Source organism: Pseudoliparis swirei, chromosome 2 (genome assembly GCF_029220125.1).
Source record: "Pseudoliparis swirei isolate HS2019 ecotype Mariana Trench chromosome 2, NWPU_hadal_v1, whole genome shotgun sequence".
NCBI classification, from domain to species: domain Eukaryota; kingdom Metazoa; phylum Chordata; class Actinopteri; order Perciformes; family Liparidae; genus Pseudoliparis; species Pseudoliparis swirei.
The window spans coordinates 10,534,809-10,558,510 of NC_079389.1; the positions used below are offsets into that span (position 1 = coordinate 10,534,809).

Here is a 23,702-nt window from a genome sequence, read left to right on the forward strand (position 1 = left end):
TGGCCTCTTAATTGGAAATAACATCATTAATGATAAACTCAACCAGTACTTCAGATACTGTACAGTTTTGATGATTGTTAATAATTCTATATGCTGATCGCGGAGTAGAGTAAAAGCAAAATGTAATTTATTGAGTTGACAGGTAAAATTGCTACCAAACATGTTCCTAATAAGGTTGTCATTTCCAGGTTAATTGGGGTCTTTAAATGTGTGTTTTATGAAGCCAGGCATTGATGTATTGGTAGAATAAAAGCAGCTGTGGGATCTACACATAACAAGAAGTAATTAAGCTTCCATATCTCACACCATTAATGAACTTCAAAGATGTTCCTCTCACTCCAAATGCATTGTCACAGTTAATGTAAAGAGTCATGCATGACCCTCCTCTGTCACCACAGCCTTTCCCTTCTGTGGTAACATCAGCATTAATGATGAATCATTATGCAGAGGAATTTGGCATCTTTGTCTCATTATCTGTCAGGATGCAGCTCTCCGTCAATCCCAAAGACACCTCTGTCTGAATCCTATTAACCCATGCACTCCCTCTCCTTCAGCCCCATGGGAGTGTGAAGAGGAACACCAAAACTTCTTCCAAAGCACTTCACCATACCTCAACTTGTTGAACGCAGTTCCACATGTGCTGCACTGCACTCAGAAATCCTTATGTCGCACTTAACGCCCACACATGCACATGCTGCCCACACAAAATGATCTTTTTTTAATCATTTGCACCCACACAAACGCAATCACACAGCATGCACAATGCAAGATATTCAAGTTTGTTTAGGTATACAACAGCTGTCTCTTTGAGCTGTATCTATACAGCTCAAAAAACAAGTTCTGTTTCATTCACCAATCTCCCCTCTCCCTCACTCCCAAAGCTCAGCCATGAAATATGTATTCACATATGTTGGGAACCAGAGTCAATATTGCCAGCCTCAGGCTCGGGGACCTGGGCCAGCAGTAAACACGCTGTGTCAAAGAATAGAAGAGACGCACACGTTGAGTTGCACCATACTTCACGACAGGAATATGTTTTCTTCTTCAAAAACCATATTTTAGATATCAAATATATCTGGTATAAACTAATGGCTTAAGATTCAGTCCCTGTTTTGCATAACCTGGCCTATCCAACACATTCCTTCAAATATAAAAAAGATACACTACCACGTATATATCCTATAACCTAATGCATTTTCACTGTATCCATAATTTTTATTTTTATTTGTTTGTACTCAAAATGAACTGACCTTACAGTACTATTCTAAACAAAACTCATAACATGGCTTTTGTGCTACAAGCAATATAAGATATATTGTTCTGGTTTCATTCTCTGAACATAAAACACACATTTGACCTTTCCTAAAAAACACAGTCAGACATTGAATTCAAGTACAACAAATACGTTTCCACTCATGTAATGGTGCTGTTCTTTGTAATGCTTTACCCACAATGTGCATTTGCCAGTTTATGTGCGAATTTACATTGCACTAGCGTTATTCTGTGTTGGCCATAAACCACAAATATGTGTTTTTGGCGACAGATAATAACCAAAAAATACATTATTGCATGACCGAAATTGCTTCATACATTTAAGTGCACAGTCATTTCACAAGTTTCTTGTTATTTATGGGTTAGCTTTGCCCACCTGCTGCTCCAAACTACATCAGTCCACCCGCATTAGCAACTTAGCCTGCAGCCTCCTATCTCCATTGACAGAAACTTCTCACAAACATATCACTTCTATGGCAACACATGCAACCAATCTCATGAAATTCTTGTTCAATTCTCAAACTCTAGCATGTGGACTCAATGTAAGGCATATTTACCAACCTGTGTCCAAGAATAGATGACACGCACACTTTGAGCTGCGCTATACAGCAATGCTCAAGGTATGGTGTACACTATGATATAAAGTTCAACTGTAAAAAGAGTGTTATCATGACAACTAAAACCAAGAGGGATCAGAAGCTACATTTTCCTTCATTTTCTTTGGGAGACCAGGAGCTAAATGCGGTGCAGAAAGTCAGATATTTGGGTGACATCATCAGAAAGTGATGATGACGATGTGCGCCGCAGTGTTGCAAACTCTATGCACAAGCCAACATGCTGGCACGTACATTTCATATGTGTACAGAAGATGTTAAAACCAGTGGCAGTGCGTCCATAGGGGGCGCTAGGGCGCCGCCCCTCTTACAATTTTGAGCTGAAATAAAAAAGAAGAAGAAAAAAAAAAAATCCTGTCAAAAAACATTATATGCCAAATCATTTAAATAGTAAATATACCGTGTTGACGCGCTAAATGTGTGTGGGAGACCGTCAGCCTGTCAACAACCACTTAAGTTAATGTGAAAAAATATAATATATCGCCATTATCACGGAGAGAAGCCCCTCCCCTTTTTCGGGACACCGGCCCAATGTGTGTGTACGGCAGCGAGAAAACATTTCAGTCGTTTCGGCAAGGACGGCTTCTCATTGGCGGATGAAACGTGAATCTTGGGTCACAAAAATGTGTGCCATGGCCACTGGTCACGTGATTGGACTATTCGGCAGATCAGAGACCTGTATGTTCCCTCAGCCCATAGAGCAGTGTTGCCAGGTCCGCGGTTTTCCTACGGAATCGGGCTACTTTTGAAGTGTTGCCGCGGGTTAAATTTTTTGTCCGTTGGTTCGGGTAGACCTATTTTGCATGCAAATTACATGAATATCTTTAAATAAAAATCCATATTTTAAATGAAATAATTTATTCATACCCAAATCCTACCAAACTGACTCCAGATCAGCACGTACACACATTTTATTTATGATAATATACTGTATCTAATTACACAAGGCCATTTTAGGACCTAGGTGAAATAACTGTTGAGGGAAAACTGCTTTTAATGCTGGCATACTAAACTTTGTAGATATTACAATACATTTGGCAATGATAGCAATGCTGTTGGACTTTAAAAGCAGTGTATATGGTTTGGCACGGGCATATTTTGAGTTCTGATATTGGGCTGGTTTTTGGGCTGGTTTTGATTGGCCATTGGGCTGGTTTTGTCACACAGACCTGGCAACCCTGCTCACAATGGTTTTATATTGCTGAGGGTGAGTTGAGTGAAAAACGATGTCGCACTATTTTGGCTATATTCTTAAATAAAAATTAACCGTTTATGTTACATACAGTAATGGTCGCTAATACGATCACGGCGTCCAGCTGTCGTGTCATTTAGACCGTCAACATATACGTTTGGTGGCAGTCTCATTGAGCCACTTTGGCGCCGTTTGTTTAGCTACATCCGGTCGCCCCGACTTATATTTTCCTTGTGTAAATTGTGTTGTTTTGTGTGTATAGGAAGTGGAAGTGCAGAGACAGTTGTTATTATTTAGATTTAATGTGGTCCTGTCTTCCATGGACAATGGTTTTATATTGCTGAGGGAAGTGGAAGTGCAGAGACAGATCAGAAGGCAAATGTGTGTGTTCTGTTGTCTTCTGCAGAATAAATAAGTGCTGGGAAAATCCACCATCTGAGCCGACTTCTTCCATGCCCGTTCCACATCTGTAACATCTGCTCTGAACCTCTTTCATGTGAGGGTGAAACTCTTTTATTTTGCAAACCTCTGAAACCCAACCCAATGTTCCTTAAAGCTGCTCTGAACCTCTCATGCCCAAAGTTACAGTGTGTTGATAGTTGTTATTGGACAGTGTTGAGCACGCTGTGTTCTTGAAATAAAGCTTTGTTTTTTACAATATTCTACTCAAAACCTCTTTTCTTCTCATTGTTGAGTGCTATTTAAACCGCGTCGCCCAACTGCGCCCCCCCCCAAAAAAAATTTCACCAGCCGCCACTGGTTAAAACTGCCGTCTTTAGAGCCTACTGTACTCCTCTGCATACAGCCCACCTGTGGTGCAGTTATAGTAAAGCAAAAAGGGAAAAGATTCAGGTGGCATTTAATGATGCTTTCAGAATCTTGCTCAAGCTTCCCAGATGGACGTGCAAGTCAGATGTTTGGGACTCGTAATGTTCCCACTTTCCATGCTGTGTTGAGGAATTTATATATACATTTAAATGTTGATAATTAAAATGTAATTATAAAAGCCTTAACTGAGCCAACACAGAGTGATACGAGGTATTTTTCTCGTTCCTGGAAACATTGGAACAAGTGTTTGTAAGTTTTCTAACCACAAGTGAATTTTTAACTGCAGTGACTGTACCTGTGTTCTCGTATTGTATTGCTTTTTATATATTGTTGTTGTATCTGTGTTTGTTGCTCTATGGACTCATAAGTCTGGAATAAAATAAATATATATATCTCACGTCAGGAAGATGTATTCTTTCTCGGTGCGCGCCTGCAATACTATTCAATACCACCCGAGCGTAATGTGCCCTCTAGCAGCCTGGATTGGAAATAGCCGTGTATGCAATTACATTTCCTGAGTGATTAAATGTATTTCAATTTTAAAAAAGTATAATAGTGGTGTCTGTCTTTCTTTGAATGCCATAATTAATATTGCCAGGCAGAATTTTCTACATTCACGGTTAGAAGAGGAAGATGTACTCTTATTAATAATGTTGTCCAGCTAGGTGTTCTAAACTAATACATCTCTTCTTTGGCCAAGGGTCTACACCTCATCCCTGCAGAGATAAATAATTGACATCCAACTTTCAAATTCACAAGGACATTCTGACACATTACATATTCACTTCCATAAACAGACATGTATTTGGATTTCTAGGCATGGCTGAATCACATTAAGTCTCCTCCATAATGAAAAGAAGCAACAACATTTTAATTAAAATCAATAATATCTTCATTCTCTGTGATGTAGCTCGAAAAGTGATTCATTTCCAAATCATCAGACGAAAAGCTGAAGTGTTGTTCAAGGCGATGTATTCAGTTCAATGGGCACAGTGGCATAAGATCATGAATCAAAAGAACAGTGGAGGAAGACACGGTAAATGTTGCACCAAATACACATGTCCAATTTGTTTTCTTTCACCTGAACTATCCAAGCATTACAGTAATGTGAACAAAGCCTTCATCGCAAATTGAAAGGGAGAGAAACGATAAAGTAATGTTGTTGACTTGTGTGTGCTTTATTTGTATTTTCAGCCTGATCAATATATTTCAATCAGAAGTGACTGCCATTTAGAGTTCAACACTAATTTATTTACAATAGCATATTGAAATAGTGCAAAGACTTTTTGGCGATTGGACAGGGGTAGGGATTGTAGTAATCATGCTTTCAGTCAAAAGCATGCAAGGTAAATATATATGCTTCGACTAAGACACTCTGGCTCGGAGCCTTAAGTGGTGTGTAAATTACCATAATACCACGTTTCTGGGTGTGGTTAAAGGCACCAAGGCTATTGGAACAGGGAGCACAAAAGAAAAAAAGCTTGATCTAGCTCGAAGCTAGATTGTGAAAAAAGACCTCCAAGGATATAACCACTGGATGCACTTATGGCAATTGTATGCTTTTACCCACCAATTAATCTGTAGTTTCAAGGAACTGTGATTGAGAAAAAACCTGATTCAGAACAAAAAAATACCTAAAGGAACAGTGTGTAACATTTATGGGAGGTTATTGGCAGATTGAATATGTATTAATCAGTGCATAATCACCCAAAAGTGGCTCTGCTGAGAGCCGTTCACGTTTGACGTTATCTGAAGATAAGGATGCGTTCCAAAACCCTGGTAGTGCCATGGTAGTAAACAATTAAAGATCGTAGTATTGATAAACCTCGACGTCACTGGTGGGTTTTTGTGTGTTTTAAATGTTTTTGTGTCATTTATTATCACCCTGCAGCTCGCATCTGCTCTGCTCTCTCTGTCGGGCTTAGCACCTCCAACTACAGCCACCCACAGAGACACAAACACAAACACACAAATCAAACAGATAGGCCTGAGTAGTGGATGGCAACTACGATCTTTACTGTACGTGCAATAACATATTTGTGAGTAATAAGCAAATACTTTATCAATTAATCTGTGAAAATGTACAGTAAATGAAAGAGGACCTTAACTTAGTCGGCCACACCGCTGTGTTTATGTTGCCTTTGGAAAACTTCTGGCTGAGACGTAGCAGCCGGCAGACAGGCCGTTTCCCCGGCTTCCCGTCTGTATGCTAAACTAAATTAACCATCTTCTGGCTGAAGCGTCATATTTAATATGCACATTTGAGTTTGTCTTAATCTCAACAAGAAAGCAAACATAAATCCCAAAATGTCAGCTCTATCCAAACAAATCTTTCATAATTCTGAGATTCAAAAAGTTTCCAAAATCTTGGTCTGATCTATATCCATCAGAGTGAAGCGAGTCTCATGCTTTTCAGAAGGGAGCGGCTGCAGATGTCAAGAGGAAGTATGCACAGCACACAGCCTCCATTCATCAAATGCCAACGCTTCAGTTTCAGATGACATGTGGTTTTATGTCAGGAATGAAAGACAATGCTGCTGGTTTGTTAGGTTTAAAGAAAGATCAAATAACAGGCTCAGCACTGCGTCCTCGCTTGCTGGTGTAGAAAGTCAAGACCCAGAATGTTAGCCATGTGAAAGGCATATATCCTAATTAAATTATTCACTGTGACATACTTTCGAGTCCAGAACCTGCATGGACACCTTCTGCTTCTCTGCATGGCTTTGTGTTGTTCATCCAGTGGAATTGAATCATTCTCAGTACTTGAAAAATACACATTGCTATTATTTTATATTTGGCAGCACGTCCAGGCTTTTATAACAACCGGAACGGCTAAAATGTTCTTCTACTCCCGAGCGCAGATAATTGAAGATCCTTTGGAGACACGGTGCCTGTACAAATTGTGCATCATTAAGGGTATATTCAATAGTGATAATAATGAAAAGCTGTTGTGTGTACTTTTCCAGGATAAATATCTGGCTAAAAAATGTATGACTCTGCAAAGACTAACAAACAGAGAGGACCAAATACAGAAGGATAAAAATAATTACATGTTACTAATGAATCTTAAACCACGGTTTAAGACATGAAAACAAACATGTATTAGTTAAGAAAAGAGCTTGAAACACAGTGTTACATCCTTATAAAGTCTAGGCTTAAGGGAAGAACATATGCCGCTGTAATCTGACTTGGATGCAATTTTAATGTTAGAACCAACGACGGAATAGAACATAAGCACAAACTGTCACAAAGATACAATGGGTGTGAATGGCACTCAATCAGCAAACAAACAAAACAATATTCACTCTACTTACTTACATTTACAACCACTCAGCTGGCAAAATAAATAAATAAGTACACTAAATACAAGCAGAATAATGCATGCCTATCTATATTAAGCAAAAGACTGTCAATTAAAAATAATATAAAACGAAATACAAAAACAAACTAATCTCTGCCAAGTTCCAAAACCACAAATCTGCATCTCAGTTAACACACGGTTATTATATATAACATATTGACTGCTTGCTAAATCGAGGGTGAGAGGCAAATCTTTAAGATAAGCGTTGCAATGTTTTATATCGGACAAAACCATATTCATCAGCCGTTGGAACGGAGCTGAAAGCCACGACAGTTTATTGGAGGAATTTTTACATTATTTTGCCATAGTTTTTGTCAAAGCAATTAATGTATGTGAATTATCACTCCAAAATAAAATATAAAAAATATCAGTAAGACATAATACAATGAATAAAATCTTAAGAATATGCCTCCTAACTGCCACTATTACTGTAAGAGGAAAAAGATGATCTCAAACTTGCCGTTAGATGTTGTTATATCTTGTCACAATCACGGAGAGAGAATCTAACAATCCTCTGAGAAGAGAGGAAATTGCTGGTTTCTATACCTGCTATCATTTCCATTTATGTTTATTTGGATTCTGTGCTGTGTAGAAGAAAGTGCAGCTGCGTCTCCACACCTCCTTGAGTCTAATTAGTTTTCCTGAGCAGCTGCCTCGTTCTGTCTGCACATTCAGGCGTTGCCTTCCCAAGTCAGGGCCAGTAACAACTACAGACGTTCTTGCGATGGTATCACACCAGCAGCAATGCCAAATTGGGCCAGGGGCGTAAAGTGGGAGTAACAACAGCCCCGCCCCCACTTTGTACCACCCTACATCCAAGTGCCCTTGCTCGGACCATAACCATCTTTAAACTCTGCCTTCACCTGTAAAGTTTTGTGAATGTGTCTGACAAAAAAACAACTGACAAAGTATTCTAAACATTTCCTTTGTGGTAGTTTCCGCAACAATAGACTCACAAGGTGAAGTCCAGGGTCGAACAGCCGAGAGACAACACCAACACACGATTGACAATATGTTACCCGTAGGTTTGTAAAGACTCCTAATTTAATCAAAAGGAGGCAAATTGGATGAAAACTCAATAATGAACTTGAAACATATGCCAGTTAGCCAAAGCTCCCGGGACACTTGGACTTTTAGACTGTTGCTAGTTTTGTTTTAACGTTGAACATTTGGTCTTCAAACACACACACTTTAAAATATTTTTATAATTTAGCACCTCTTGTGTACAAAACTGTAAATCAAATTAAATCCATGAACTTCGATGCTCTACCTCCCCCACAGCTGGATCTGAGTGTTTCATGTGTCGGTTTGTAGCAATAGCTCTGGAAACAATCCTTCAGTAAAGAACAATAGTATATTGTTTTATGGCAGGTTTTATTAAGGAAAGGCCAATGTCCTCAACATAAGGAGGTCTCCCACAATGCCCCCGGCCACTTTCTCCTTCAGGGCCTGCTTGTGTTTGATCATCAGTGCCAACAGGAATATCCTTTCTGCTGATCTAGGAGCTCTCCACCCAGGGAGAGCTCAGTAACAGACTTCTACATCTGCCCATTACACAGAGCTGCTGTGCATGACTGAAACTATAAAGTCCATCTCCTCCACCTGCTGGGAACACCAATTTAGGAGACCATAACATCTTTTGGGGCATTTCATTTACCCTTATTTACTGGAATGATGGGGAGAGAAAGGGATGACATGCAACAAAGAATCCCTGGCATTGTGATGACATGGTAAAGGAATGGTTCGACATTTTAGGGGATTACTTTTTCAATTTCTTAGTGGGAATTTGATGAAAACTATGCACAACACTGTCTCAGCTGCTAGCTTCCTCACAGTACTGCTCCTGGTGAAGCAATGTTAGTCTTACACTTTGATATGTATATATTTAAAACAAAACAGATTTATGTTAAGTAGTGAGCTTTATAGGTGCTGGTTGGGTGGTTTTGTCATCCTTGGACAGAGCTCGGCGAGATGCTCTCCCCAGTTTCCAATATTTATGCTAAGCTAGCTGCTAGTTCCAACTTCATATTTCGTCTGCAGATATGAGAATGGTCTTCTCGTCTAACACTTGGCAAGAAAGCAAATAAGCCTATTTTCCAAACATTTCCAATGTATGGAACAGTACCATGATGGACACAGACATCACTGCACATGTCCACTTTCACTGAGAGGTTTACATTAGAAATTGTCAGAATTTGTTAAATTGACTTTTTTTATAGACTGTATTCCCCCAAAAAGTTGGAGGTTTATGGTGTTAGAAGCCAAAAGCAATCACTTAATGGCAGATGGAGCTTTTAAAAGCAATGTCTCTAGCAGAAATCTAGCAGACAAAGGCAATCAAATCAATTCATTTCACGATTTAATCTATATTTTCCTGCTATAAATTATGATCATACGACTAAGCATTCATGATTTATTTATATATATTATATATTATATTTTTCTATATTCAGCATAGTTACCATATGTAATTATGCCCTATGGAATTCAGTGATGAGGCAGATTGGAGAGTAAGGGGCTTCAGAGAGCATTTAGCGCAGTATTAATATGTAACTAGATCATATGTGTTGTTGAAAATGTTAAATATAGCTTTTAGCTCTCCTGTGGTTTAATTTGTGAAATTGAGATTTATAACAACATTTTCTTTTACTTTCCAACATCAAAACCCATAAGTGATGTCTGACGCATTTGCTAAAAGGTGGTTGCCAGTTGTAAACAGAGTATATTAATATATCCCTCCTTTAATCTCACATTATATTTCGTTGGAACATCAGATTAGAAAAGACAAAGACAAAAGAGAAGCCCAATGAATTTTTTATAAATTCAAGGCCAAACTGCAGTTAAGACAAAAGCAGACTAAAAACAAATCTGTGAGCAAGAATGTGCCTTAAACACACTGCGCTGTGCTCTCGCTGTATCTTTCAGCTTGTTAACCTCGCTTCTCTTGTTCAAATGACAAGTCACATTGAGTGAATTATATTTATATATCCTCAAATCACCAGCTCATCCCAGACAAAATTACTGTCCAAAGTCAGTGGTTGTCCATCCAAACTGCACAGTGCGGCTTCCCTCCGGTCAGTGGCAAATGGAGCTGTCTTCCCCACTAGCTTCTAAAAATAAAGTACAGTCAAACCTAAAAAGGTACTTTCCAGAGGCTACTGAACTGGTGCTTTCATGCAAAATCTTAATTTTAAGATATAAGAAAGATGTAGGCTAAGTTATTTCTATTTTAAAGAGAATTGTATGGCTTAATTATAAACTACACATTACATGTCCGAACCCATCTTTACCAATGAATATTCACAGTGTGCAAAACATCTGGTGGCAATACGGTGGTCGCCCCACCAATTGCTCCAGTGTTATGCTGAAGTCTTACACAGACTTAATGAGCAATAAAGCCGACAATATTTCATGGCCGCAAAGTAAGAAAATCCACTAGGCTTTACACGTGTTGCACGCACATCACCAAGGCTAATGTTGGTAATAATCAGGCCTCTTACAACCACGCAACAACTATGCCCTGCAACAAAACCCACACAGCACACTCGCCTCTCACTCTCGAACCCAACACCCACACAAACGCCAACGCACACTCGAAGCCTACAGACACACAAATGTGCGTCGCTGTACAATCTTTACCATCTGCATGGCAGGTCTTTCACAATTCAGTCACAGCGTACTGAGTTTGTTTTTTTCAACCAAGTGTAACCATGATGTTGAAGCAGGAAAAGAAAACACTGCTTTTCAGGTTTACTCCATAACACATCATTTGCATTGCTGATCATTTGCAACAACGTCATGGAAGAAAGCCTCACCAGAAACCACATGGTATCCAATGGCTACGTGAGAGGAACACCACAAACTGATTTTTATGTTTTAACATTGATGTTTTGCAAATTGAATGGTAAATACTGCTATACTAAGGTGAGCTTTAAAAAGTCATTGCAAGTTATAAATATAAAAAGATATATTTGACCAAAGACCCATCAATATTTTGTTGTTGAGGCTTCCAGGGGGTCGCACTCGCAAGTGTCAATCTTCTGACCACCACTGTCACTGACTGAATCCGTAACTCAGCAGTAGAGCTCCCTTGTTAAAAGTGTTACCAGGCTGCTGAGCTATTTACATTAAACAGTATATGATAGATGTCAGTGAGACACAGACGTCCCCCAACAAGATATTCTGTTAAAGGACAATCTTGTTTATTTTAACTTCTCACTACTACCTGATTTTTCCTCTGCATGTAACACACTTACAATGTAGATATACATGTTGTGTTTGTGTTAATTTCAACCTATTGCATTGTTCTCTATCATTTAGTTACTAAATTTTAGTACATTTCAACCTTGATAATACTGAAGGGTTACTCAGATTTGTTAATATCAATTAGTACATATGAGAAAGTGAAAGAGAAATCATGAAATGTGAAAAAGTATTTGTGACATTTTACTGCTTATTTATCCACAAGGACAGCATCCAATCCATAATACATCAGTAGTTGCAGCCCTTTAGGAAAAATACTCAAAGAGCATGAGAGAGAGTTGACATCCTTGTGAGCAAAAGCCTTTCATGCTGAGGCCAGTACAAACCCAACAAAATCCTTTAGCGACTTAGTCCTGAAACCTTGCCCTTCTACAAAGCAATTTCAGAGGGAAACAAGGAGCCGCAGGAACTCTTTTGTAATATAAAGGACGACGTTGCAGAAAGGATTCATATCTTTGAGCACTTGGACCCTGAATAATTAACCTTTATCTTTCAACCTGTACCCGTCAGACATCACAAGTGACAAGTGACAAGAAATTATGGTATGGAACAAGGAAGGAAGTTAATTTTGACAAGACAGCTAATCTGGTAGGATGTTAATATACCATATGATAATAGACAGCACAGCACCATGCTGCTAAAACAAGCAGTCATAAATGATAGATAAGTAAATCCACCATCAATAAGTTCGGTTCATTGTCCCATTTTGTAGCCACACATTTCTGGGCTGCTTATAACACTGTTTAAAAAGTGTATTTTATTCGTGCACTTATTTATTTTCCTTATTTCTAGCTATTATTTTAACTGTCAGACCGGCTAAAGATAAAGCACAGATCACTGCTTTTCCTTCCCGGGACCTTGATTGTTTGAAAGCTTGTTTCATGGTGGTCACAATATGACTCCATAACCTCTGGAGCAGGTGAGGCCATGCTAATGAGGACGCTGTAGCAGGTGAATTCTTTCCAACACATTATTCTCAGAGTTAGGCTCATTACATCCTCAAAGTGGCCTCTTGGTTAGACATAGTAATGTAATCTATACAACTATTCCATGGTTGTACTTGTAATTATATTCAAAATATATATAACAATTTATCCAATGGAGAGGAACCATTGTTAAAAGACACGATAGACATATCCAGTGCCCGGCTGGCCCTGGTTTTCAAAGTAACGTGGTTGATACAGAGTGCTGTGATTTAAGTGTCCAGCATCTCTGATCATTCTCATTTCCCCAGTAACAGAAACAGACTACTTGCTAAGATTGACCTCCCTGTGCAGAAGCATCTACATCATTACTATGCACCATAAAACATTTCCCATTTACTGACAATCAATTTTCCATCAAATCTTTCACTGCATTACGGTGCTCGGAAGTGGCCATAGAGAAGAAGAACAAGTATATTGAGGCCACAATTTACAATTTTATTTGCATGCACCAGATATAATTCTTTTTCCTCCGTTTAATTAAATCGTTCCTCGGTTTTGATTAAATTGTGCACACAATTTAGGAATTTGTAGCCTCAATAAAATGAAAACGTTTCTATGTTGTGCACAAGCTTGTAGTGTTTTAGCACAGAGCTAGCACAGTGCAGGCGCTGCAGTCTCTGACTGGAGTGATGTCGTACATCAAACGTGATGTATTGATTGCCGAGCAAAAGCAGGTCAAACAGACAGGAAACACTACAAATCCGAACATTTAGAAAAAGTAGAGAGAATATTTGCAGCATTGTAAAAGACAGCCTCCATACTAAAGCAAGCTGTGTATCTCTTGCCCACACTATAATAACAACTCAGCATGATATAAGTTCCTCATTAAAAACCTGTTAGCTTCAACTAAGAGAATGATACAAACTCACCATACGCACAGTTATTACATTCTGTGAAAAAAAAGGTCATTTGTATTCTATTGTGGACTTCATGTGCAGTATGAAGCACTCCCCTTTAGGGGCTTCCTGCACTTAGAGTTGCAATACATTGACCTGGTAACCACTATGGCTGCTACTAAAGGATAGCTTGTTGATTTAGTGTGTGATGTGAACCAAACAAACATCACCATTTATCTTCCACCCATACTTTAAGATCCCACTGGGATCGGTTCAGATTAATATGCCTGGCACAGGATCAAAAAGAATACTGAATATTTTTCCAATCAAACCAGCTAACTGGAATATTGCTTCTTGAATTGTCTACACCTCAGAGACCACAGTGGCCAGGCACAACAATAAACACAATTCCAATTCCAACTCAAACTTCATGGAACCGGTTGAACTTGAGTAGTAAACTACATTTAAAAAAAAATCTTAGAAAAAAAAGACTGAAAAACGAGAGAAACAGCTGGTCTAGCGAGGTCAAAGTTGTCTTTCAATATCTCAAAAGGTAACATTTTGCTGGAGGAACATGTTGTCAAACTGTTTGTGCCCTCGGAATCAGAGCTCTTAAAAACAGGAAGTGGGGGGTGGCGCATTCCACACATTCATCTATGTGTTCAGTTGTTGAGGTCAGTTTAGTCTGTTCCGTTTTAGTCAGTTTATGTTAAGTTGTTTTTATCTTTATCATCTCAACCAGTACATTATGTATTAGGTCGCGTATGTGTGTCTGTTTATGGAGTAACTTGCATACTGCTGGACCCACCGGCCCAATATATGTTGTTCTCATTTATGTCTCAATGTTCAATTCTTGCATGAATGACGTACCTTTACTTTTAACGCATATAAAATGCTTTGACACATACTGTCAAATAGCTTTTAACATAATTTCCCCCAATTAAACTGAGACTTATTCATTACATTTTAATTTGATGAATATGTAAATTAATCATTCTTTGATTTGTCAAAGTTATTTTCTGCTGCCTGCAAGAAATGACTAGCCTGTAGAAATGTATTTTTACTGAAGACCCCAAGTTGGTCAAACAATCATGTCCCCGATAGCATTGAATATCCTGTTTACAAAACATATTTTAATTTGGCTAGAGGTTCTTTAAGCTAGAAAAGCCTCACTTTCCCACTGGCTCATATTCTTCTACCCATTTAACCCAAATAGCCCAATTCTGCTTTCAATCGCCTTCTGAAGGTGTTTCATCTTGTGACATTGCTACAACACATGGACTGATGACACCATGTGCACTCATCTTCCTCAATCAAATGCCACCATCATCACCTCAAAATCATGTTTGGCGCTTCAGTGTTTCTTTATAGAATGAAATGGTCCAATTTAGTTCATTTTACTGCCTATCCGCAACAAACGAAAGGGAAGACATATCCTTTTTCTCAGACACATGATATTACCATTCTGTATCCCCTCAACAAATTAAAAGCATCACTGGTTTCAGTTGATTTCAATCCTGTGTTCTCATTAAGCACGTCTAGCAGGAGAGCTCTCCCGACATATCACTAAACAGATGTTGCCTTGCAAGTTGTGGAGGAGTCGACATTTTCTCTCCTCTAAAAAGGAAGAGGAAACCTCCCGAATTGCAAAATATGCTGTTGAAGAAAATCTGAAGGTGTCGTAATACTGCTAAAAAGAAAAATATGAACTTCTCTAGAGTTGTTCACAAGTACGCCAGAATAACACGTACAAAAGTCCTGCAGGAATACATTGGGGAATGATTGAATAGTTGGGTCTTCTCGATTCTTTTGGCTAGAATGTTTCTGTTCAACTCAAGTTTCAATCTCTTTTTCAAGCAGCCACTGGGCTGACAGCTTTAGTGCTTTAGGACATATACAGGACTGTCTCAGAAAATTAGAATATTGTGATGAAGTTCTTTATTTTCTGTAATGCAATTAAAAAAACAAAAATGTCATGCATTCTGGATTCATTACAAATCAACTGAAATATTGCAAGCCTTTTATTCTGATTTATTGCTGATTATGGCTTACAGCTTAAGAAAACTCAAATATCCTATCTCTAAATATTAGAATATCATGAAAAAGTATACTAGTAGGGTATTAAACAAATCACTTGAATTGTCTAATTAACTCAAAACACCTGCAAGGGTTTCCTGAGCCTTGACAAACACTCAGCTGTTATAAATCTTTTTTTTACTTGGTCTGAGGAAATATTAAAATTTTATGAGATAGGATTTTAGAGTTTTCTTAAGATGTAAGCCATAATCAGCAATATTAAAAGAATAAAAGGCTTGCAATATTTCAGTTGATTTGTAATGAATCCAGAATGCATGACATTTTTGTTTTTTTAATTGCATTACAGAAAATAAAGAACTTTATCACAATATTCTAATTTTCTGAGACAGTCCTGTAGATGCAGGACACCCATCCACTTGTACAACAAAACACAAGTTACAATGTATGTTATGCTTAAAGCACAACATACTGTATGTTTCAGGACTGAAGTACTTGTTATGCTACTGAGCTACACCTCACACGTTCTCTGCAGTCACCGACAAGCCTCCACTCCAGTAATTGGCTCGGGATTTTGAGAAATATCAATTCCAGGCAGGCTGTGCACTGCTTTCTGCAAGGTGCTGGTGCAGTGTCACCTTTGCATGCTCGCCTGATGCTCTGTGCCCCCCACAGAGAGAGAGAGAGAGAGACAGTGGAGCATCTTTGCTCTGGTCACCATGTTGGGCTAAAGACTGCACACTGCCACAAATTGCACATAAAGTAAAAAACAAATCCACTTTTTACAAGAACAGAAATGTCATACTCTCTCTCTGACTCTCTCGCTCTACTGGATTTTTTGGGGGGTATATTCTGGCCCTAGATGACACAGCTTTAAATATGGTTGAAGCAAGGCACAAGCTTACTCTCTTTTGTAATGCAAATGGTTGTTTTAGACGCATGCTCTCTACTTGAGGTCAACCCAACAATGTGTCAACTCAAATGAACTATAATATGCGAACTAGCTCACCATGTTCAATGTTTTGCTGTTGTTGTTGGTATTAGCATGTCTTCTTTATGCTTGACATCCTGTTATATTTTGTCTTTTGTCCTGCATTCATTATGCATAGTAACAAAAAAATTGTTCCGCACCTGCTTTATAATGAGCACATACAGCACCTGTGATTTTCACATTTTAGCACTTTTAACACATTTTTTTTTTCCTCACAGATGGTTTCACATTTGTTTTAACGCTGCACGAATACAGAAAGGTAAAACATTATATTATCTTCATGCCCAGAATCTTGAGGGAGGAGAGACAGAACTATCTGAAGGGAAAAACTGTAACATTTGATGTCCCAAAGTTTGGCCTTCAAAAGGATTTCCTGTGATACAAAGTGGTTAGATATACAGTAGGAATATTAATAATTAACCTTTAAAACATTAACTGACAGTGCACATTTGTATCGATTAAAGCTATCAGTTAAACAGTTTAGAAATAGCAAAAGAAAATGCAAGAAGCAGAGCAGGGCTACTCTTCATTTACAAACTATTTTCCATATTTCCCCCAAAATAAATTAAATTGAGTTTATTTTGTTTATCCCGATATCACAAATTACAAATTTGCCTCAGCGGCCTTTACAATCTGTATACATACGACATCCCTGTCCCAGGACCTCACATCAGATCAGGAAAAACTCCCAAGAAATAGAAAAAATAACCTTCACGGGGAAAAAAGGGGAGAATCCTTCAGGAGAGCAACAGAGGAGGATCCCTCTCCCCTGATGGACAGATACAGTAGATGTCATGTGTGCAGAAGGAAGCATTCTGCATTCTGCTTAACGATGTCAGACTTCATAATATAAATTAAATAAAAAGATGGTTCTTTCTTTGCTTTTGCTTTTTGGCAATAGCACAAACCTGTGACAACAGGAAAAGGCTATATAGATTAGTTATGTTAAATTTCAATGAATGAATGAAGTTTTAAAATCAGTTCAGTTAAAACTCTGTTAAATTGATTATTTGGCAAAGAAATGTGGCACTAAATAGAAAAACAAGCTTTTGGGACTTCAGTGGGAGGTCAAAGTTCAGATAAGAAGACCCTGAGAGCTCCAGAGGGAATAGTCTCTGGCTAAGAGATCTGACTTTGAAAAATCACATACTGCATCAGTTTAATTTGTGCCTTTATCTAACAGAAGCCTTCTGTGATTATAAGTTTAAGATCATTCATAAACATTCACTTTACTGAACTGCAATTATGAACACAGACAAACTATTTTGACTTAAATAGTGTAGAACATGAATCTCTTAATATCGTAGGTATACTCACATACATATTTACAGTGCAGCTATGTATAGAATACAATTATGTTCTAGATGGCAGTTTTTTACCTTCAAAGGTCATTTTGGAGTGTGAATGTGTAGACAGAGAAAGATGTTGCTATTTCAGCTTTGATTTCTTCGTTGGCCCATTTTTCCACCGGAGAGCTATTTGTTACCTCAGAGTGTACAACTTGGTTTTTGAGGCATTCAGAATCGTAGAAGCGTGAGGAAAATAAATCAGATTTGGGCTGAGCTCAAAGACCGTTACTGACGATGAAGTTGTTCAGCTGACTGAGACAGACTGTCAGTCAGAGAGTATTACATTAAAGGATTACATCACAGCTCTGTTGTGGTACAGAGTATCTTACAGTACCAGCTCGATTGGAAACAAATATCAAATATATGTGTCAAACATAGCAGCATTTGCAGAGTGGAAAATAATAAATATTGACTAAATGTTTTCCCTAAAAAATCTAATTATTTTTATAATATTAAAATTAGTATTTGTATTGTCATGTTATTATTATATTAGTTTCTCTCTAAGGCATTAACCAACAATGTGATTTCATTAATTAACACAGAAATCTAATTGGAATAAAAAAATACCACTAATACTAATAGTAACCATTTAGTCTGCCACACAGTATTTTAGAGACAAAACAATCCTTTTTTTAAAACAAAAAAGTAAAAGAAATACTACATAATATCATCTATCTCTGTCATAACAAGTGACTTATAAATGCTGCTTTGCTCTTCCTGCAGAAAGGACAATGCGTATATATATCTGCTTCGATTAAAATCATCAGACTAGATGCCAGCTCTTGGCAGGAGCGGGGCCGTTGTTAAAAGCTGCTTTGTCATTTGAGGGTCATGGCTCCTGCGGAACTTGTCCAGGGCCCTTTTTGTCACATCAATACAATGGTTTGGTCTGCTGGTCACCGGGGAAATCAAGTCAAATACAACAAGCTGCAGTTCACACGCGTTCCTCTAATAAGGTTGGGAATTGTTACTCAATGTCACTGAATACCGAATGGATGAATGTGGGTAGAATACATATGAAGCCAGTTCAAACGGTTTCTTATTGTAAATATTTATTGTATCTATTCAAAATGTAAACCTGTTTGGATGCTGCAAAATATTTCAGTGGGTTTTATTTTCCATCTTTTGTGCTCTATTTTCATCTTACTTCATACTTGATTTCATGAAATGTATGGATTCTATATAGTGAGCTTAATACTGGTTTGTAGATTATATACAACTTTGTTGTCTTAAGTTAAATGTTGACGTCAGTGGCAGAAAGAGTGATAGAAGAAAAGAAAAAGCTTATTTTGGTGTATTTAAGACCAGTGGCGAGTCTGTCAGGAAAAGTAAGTTGGTGTGTTTATATATGGCCTCAAGAGACATGGGGCTGCTTTAGTGATTGTTGATGTATATGTGTGTGCTGCAAATATGGGTAGTGATTTTATTATTATCATTATTCAGTGTTAATTATTACTATTATTACATAGCAAAGGTAGAATAAAGTAAAGGCCATAATACCAAATACAAATCTGAAGGTATAAAACATCACATTTGACATTGTGATGTCTTAAATAGTTCTCACTGCATTCTCATAAGTGAGAAGAATCTAATTATTAATAATAAGAAAAAAAAACTAAGGACAGCTGGAGGCTGTTGTTAAAGATTGAATACGAAAAGTAATTGCAGTATGTGTGTAGGAGGATGAGACTGATTTAAGCTGTCAGCATATTTAGATGCACAAAAGACTGCATAGCAGATAAATGCGATACATACAATACAGGAAATACAATTGTTGCAGGTTGGGAAAGGACCTTGAAGCATTTACGTTTTGTAATTGCAGCTGGGGTTCATTCCAATGCAGTCACACTTTTTCTGCAAGATGATGCTTTGGTTAAAGTGGCATTGTTGTATAACGGCCTCATTTCTAGCATAAATATCAACCAAGCATAGGATATGTCATAGAGTATGCCATAATTGAACAATTAAAGGTCTTAAAACACAATTTAATAAACCTTTGAAAACATCATTCATTTTACTGGATGGATCAGCAAGAAAAAAAACTGTTTTATGACTGGAAAGCCTATTTCAGTGTGTCATATGTGGGAGGAGGCTGTAACCGCCTGGGCTTCTTCAAGAGACTGAAAAGGCAGTAGCACATGCAGTTGATAATTTGGCAAGTGGAATAATCATCACTTCTGAACCATTCTGGGTATTTTCCCAAGAGGAAAAGCTCTTAATGTGCTCTCCAGTGTAAGAGCAAGCAGCTTGTCGTAAACAACATTCAAAGATTTTATTGTGCAACCCAAAAACTGGACAAATACTGTATATTTGTTTGACTTTTATTCAGGTTCAGGAGCAGGCTTCACCTTGGCCAAAAATGTAATTCAAAATGTCCCCTATAATTGCACACAATTTCCTAACATTAAATAGACGAAGAAATTGTTAAATTAATTATTAATTAAAATTATTGTTAGTTGATTTAGATAGAAAGCTACGACATTAAAAACACAGGATGTTATGAAAACAGTCAATCATAAAGCACTGCTACCAATGGAGCAGATTCCCAATGTTTAAATCCAACCATATCAATCATAATATTCTGATGGAAAAAGCCCCATGTCATATAAACCGGTGCCTCTTATTGCACATTAGGGTAGGGAATTAAGAGATACTGGACCATTGGAACCCGGACAATGCTGCAAAATGGAAATACACAAAGTTATACTATAGCAAATTCACAAATGCATGATGCACAAATAATCTCCCTCTTCTCCTCAGCCACTGAAACTCATCCAGGCCTTCATCACCTCTTGACTGGACTACTGCAACAGCATCCTGTACGGCTCATCCACCAAGATCCATCAACAAACTACAACACATCCATAATCCAGCTGCCCGTCTCTCTCTCCCGCACCAGAGATCACGTCACCACAGTTCTTCAAACGCTCCACTGGCTCCATACAGCAACGGATCCAGTTCAAGATTCTCCTCTTCACATGCAAAGACCTTCACAACCCTGAACCCCTTCACATCTTTCTGACCTCCTGCACCGACACGCTGCCAGCACCCGCAGCCTCAGATCTGCCGACACCACCCTCTTTACCCCCCCCCCCCCCCCCTACTCTGTCTGAGCATCGGAACTGGGGGGACAGGGCATCCTCCATTGCTGCCCCCCCCCCTCCCTCTGGACCTCATTACCTCAGACATTCTCCGTCACTCGCCACTTTCGAAACAGTACTTAAAACAAATCTTTGAAATCTGTACAATCTTGTGTACATTGTTATGTATTCTATTGTTTGTTTTTACCATGTAAAGTGCCTTGAGTACCTTCTAAAATGCTATACAAATGAAATTGTATTATTATTATTATTATTACATTTCAACATGCAACTTCTGAGGACTGTATAGCAGCTTTATGATCTATATACCTTCTGGTCTACAGCAGCTTCTCTGCCGTGTCCCATGCATGATGAACAGCTCCAGGCTCTGTACGATCACAAGTATCTTCAGTTATTTGTGTCTGATTAAACCTTTTATGAGGACTATGGGGGGGTGTACTGTACAGGATTTAATTAACATCGCTCTCACTCGGTTATGTAACCTGTATTGCACATGTTAGAATTGAACAAATAGCAATGTTGTGATTATTTTGAGTAAGTAAAACATATTTTGTGAGCAGTTTTACTTCAATCTAAGAAGCAAGAAAAGCAAAGTTAATACAATGTTAGCTTCATGTGAAGTTGGTTCATACTCCATACTACAGCTCTGTTCAAATTGTTTCGAGTCGTTCTACAAATAAGGTTTTTTTCATCATTTTTAAATATAAACCAAGCCTGGCAAAAACAGTCTCCGGTCCAAAAGCTGCCAACGTATACCTGAGCGAGGGAGTGACCTTTGACAGGCCCCCATCTGAAAGTTAAAGCCTGGAAACAACCTGCTTTGTAAACTTGAGATAGTTTCTTATTATAAAGACTGTAGGATCTTTTTTGCTTCTTAAGACATCGGCTTCCATAGGCTGCATTATGTGTGTGACTGTGAGGGTGGAGGTGAGAAGGTCTATCAGTTGTTGGTATACATGCTGCCGTTCTCAAATAGGTCTCGAGGTGTTATAACATTTGTAATGAAAGAATGTGTCGGGCTGTGCTTTTAGAGAAGAAGCTGCAAGAAGAAGAACAAAGCTGTGCACATGTGAACCTATTATTAGCAAGCCAATGACCAGGCGGTTTTGAAAAAGTAAATTTCGCATGAATGTCTGTACTTGATAGACTATCCATGATAGACCTAAATGGACAGGACGTATTGTGTTACATTATGACAAGAATATAATAATGATTCACTTGCAGCTGTCATTAATTCAGAACAGAAGCTACATAAAAAATAAATGAACAAACACCTAAATAAATTCGGATTATAAGCCCAGTGCCCAGGGATTATGGCTTCTGACTCACTGGTCTAATTACACCTTGCAGAAATGTGATTAGTGAGAGCAGTCAAAGCATGCAGGACACGGACATGGACATGGGAGTTATAGTATTAGCACGAGCTCTGCAGCAAACTAAATACATATACAGATGCTTTTGGACACACAGGCAGTCTGCCACATGCTACTTACTGTACCAGCAGATAAACATGTAGTGGAAACCATTATGTGGTTAAACGCGAAGGAGATAAGCGTTTGTATTGATCTAAAATGTCCAAGTAATGGCAGCAAGAAAAAATAAAACAGAGAGTTTGCACCACACGGTTTGTCATTTACAGTAAATGGTCAAATAACTGGATGAATGGCTGCAGTAAAGTAGTAATAATGAAGAGTACATGTAACAGATTTTTTATTTCCAATGTTTTAGTGGGTTAATTTTGCAACTGAGTTTAAGAGTCTGACTCAATGAGAATAATTTTATTATTTATCTAAAATACATAATAATAAATGATTACAAAAAATTAATTTACAAGTTGACAATTGAGGGAAGGACCAAGAGTAAACTTTCATTTAGTGATCGATCTCACTAAATCGTATGTTATTATTCACCAGTCAAGCCAAATACAAGGCTCTACCTTTTAAATAACTTTATCAATCTCCGGGGGGAATACATTTCTTTTCACATACACACACACACACACACACACACACACACACAAATACCCCCCCCCCCCTCCCACACACACACACAGTGCAGAAATACACACATGCACAGTCAGGACCCAGACATGCAGTTGGAGAGATGGCAGAGTGAAACAAGAGTAAGTTTATCATATTTTTTTTTAGAAAGGTACGACTCGAGCACTCTGCACAAGAGGGACCAGGAAGAACAAAAACACATTAAAATGAATAAAATACGTGTGTCTAAAGTTTGATGTGCTACCGTGTAACTTGGCCACCTGCACCTCGCATTGTCCTGAACAACCTACGCATTTCTAACCGCAAGTGCAGAGGTAACAGCCCGTGTACACAGGGAGAGAGGATGCGCTCACCGGGGACTGAGCATAATGTAGCCGCATCCCTAAAGACCCAGGCGGGGACAACCGCGAGGCACAGATCAAATCCCCGCAATAACCGAGACGCCAAATGAGGAAGGACAGATTGTGATCTGCGGAAAGGCGGATCGGAAAACATTCCAGAAATTACGAAGAAAGTAGAAGCATCGCGTTGCGCTGCATTCCGCATGAAAAGAGAGGCTCAACCTGCATCGCACACGCCATTAAAGCACATAAAGCATCGTTGATATGCATACCTCGCTCAGCGTCTCCATCCCACTCACGCTTCTGGTCCTGATGATACGCTACTTCTTCTCTCCAGCATCCGAAAGCACTGTTATTCGACGAGGGTGGGTGGGGGGGGAGGAGGAAGCATGATGGTTAGTGCAACTGGGCTGACGTGTCACATGATGAACCAGAGATGACCAATCACAGTGTAATCCGATAGATCCCTTACCAATCCGCTCAAAGAAAGCGAGGGCCGCACGCAGGCGCTGGCAGCAAGGTAGATTGACGCTG

The 23,702-nt window shown here is 38.6% G+C and overlaps 1 protein-coding gene across 1 annotated transcript in view; it reads right to left on the bottom strand.

Annotated features, from left to right (window-relative positions):
- Positions 1–23,529, bottom strand: part of b3galt1b (UDP-Gal:betaGlcNAc beta 1,3-galactosyltransferase, polypeptide 1b) — a 35,985-nt gene extending 12,456 nt beyond the window's left edge. Inside the window, exon 1 of the mRNA XM_056439076.1 lies at positions 23,441–23,529. The gene's annotated coding sequence lies outside the window, so the exon portion shown is untranslated. The remainder of the gene's footprint in view (positions 1–23,440) is intronic.
- Between the last annotated feature and the right edge of the window lie 173 nt (positions 23,530–23,702).